The sequence below is a fragment of the Myiozetetes cayanensis genome, unplaced genomic scaffold (assembly GCF_022539395.1).
Source record: "Myiozetetes cayanensis isolate MyiCay16 unplaced genomic scaffold, myiCay2020 scf5-8, whole genome shotgun sequence".
Lineage (NCBI taxonomy): Eukaryota > Metazoa > Chordata > Aves > Passeriformes > Tyrannidae > Myiozetetes > Myiozetetes cayanensis.
Window position 1 is genome coordinate 62,254,517 of NW_026087742.1, and position 1,099 is coordinate 62,255,615.

Sequence of the window (1,099 nt, forward strand, 5' to 3'; positions counted from 1 at the left end):
AGGCAGACCCCTTCCCTCCCAGATTGTCATACCTTGGCCCCTCTTTCTCTCTCAGAGAGAGAAAAAAGCACCATAACATTGATGCTGGCTGAAGGCAGTCCAACAATAACGCTTGCCTTTCCATATTGACACACAGGGAGACAGGCTCCATAGTCTGGACTTCACAACGCTCATTGCTCACTCGCTGGGGAACTTGACTGTGTGGCAGTTGTCTGACTAAGCCCTGCTGACTTTATCTCCAGCTTGATACGTCATTGTCAGATGGGTTATTGGCTGCTTAATGAACTGTGAAATTGCTAATGCTGTCCCTTCAGTGCTGTAGTTTCTGCAGTCTGTAATCTTTACCCTGTTTTCTTAGCCCTCTACTGAAAAATGGGATTTAGCATCACCGGCCAGAAGGCATTAACTGATTTCACTCACATTTCTCTGTGCCTTCAATGTAGACAAAAATCATCCTTAGCGCCCTCAGCACTTCATCAGTGGCCACACAATTATGATGTGTGCAAAGTCATTCCTTATGTTCCCAACATGCAGTTACAGCCTTGCACCAAGATTTTACCCTAGTAAAACACAGAAGTATTGGTCAGAAGGGAAATAGCAAGTGCTGGCTCTTTGCAAGTCTTTCTTCACAAGGGCAAACTCATTTCAGACAGGTAGGAGCACGTCTTTCCACGTGAGAGAGCTTGGGAAAAGGGCAGGGGTGCAGTCTTGTGAAGGGCACAGACTTTAGGGACACGGCTCCCTAGAGTGCTGCCCACTGCACTCCAATGTTCACATTTGTAATCACTGGGATGTCTAGGAAGCAGTGAGAAGAGGGTTTACCTCTTGGCAAAGCAGAGTAACCAAACCAGATTTTGTACTGAACCTTCACCATGTGTCTCTGCACTGTCTCCCAGACAGCTTGAGCCATGGAAATTAAACTTACCTTGCAGACCATCTTAATTACCTAGGACAGCAGGTAGAAAAGAACTGGAACCAATATCAAAGGAATGCTTTTCTCATATTATGACCTTCACGAGATTTTAATCCAACTTTCTGTTCAAGTTCCTACTGTTAAAAACCAGATAAAAAATATTAAGTTCTACTCAGCTGGTTTTAT